This window comes from Bison bison, unplaced genomic scaffold (assembly GCF_000754665.1).
Source record: "Bison bison bison isolate TAMUID 2011002044 unplaced genomic scaffold, Bison_UMD1.0 scf7180017864270, whole genome shotgun sequence".
Classification (NCBI taxonomy): domain Eukaryota; kingdom Metazoa; phylum Chordata; class Mammalia; order Artiodactyla; family Bovidae; genus Bison; species Bison bison.
The window spans coordinates 5,366,028-5,366,256 of record NW_011494842.1 but is presented as its reverse complement, the minus strand read 5'-3'; the positions used below and the strand labels follow the sequence as shown (position 1 = coordinate 5,366,256).

The following is a 229-nucleotide window of genomic DNA, read 5'->3' as shown; positions in this document are numbered from 1 at the left end:
CCCCTCCCCCCGGGCCGTCCGCCTCCGAGGAGGGGCAGGAGCCATTTTGGGAGCTCAATTTCGCCCCCTCCCCCCCAGCCCACTCAATCTTTCCCACCACCTAGTAACCTGAATAAGGTTACAGACTACGTGTGAATAGAGTCGCAGCGCAAGGTTAGGATCGCTAAAGCCATCGCTTGGACTTCCCCGGTCCCCTTCAAAGAGAGGGAAAGAATTTCCCCCGCCCAGC

At 59.4% G+C, this 229-nt stretch overlaps 1 protein-coding gene across 3 annotated transcripts in view; it reads right to left on the bottom strand.

Moving 5' to 3' along the window:
- The window catches only part of BRD2 (bromodomain containing 2), an 11,909-nt gene that overhangs the window by 9,664 nt on the left and 2,016 nt on the right, over positions 1-229 (bottom strand). The gene's annotated exons all lie outside the window — the stretch shown is intronic.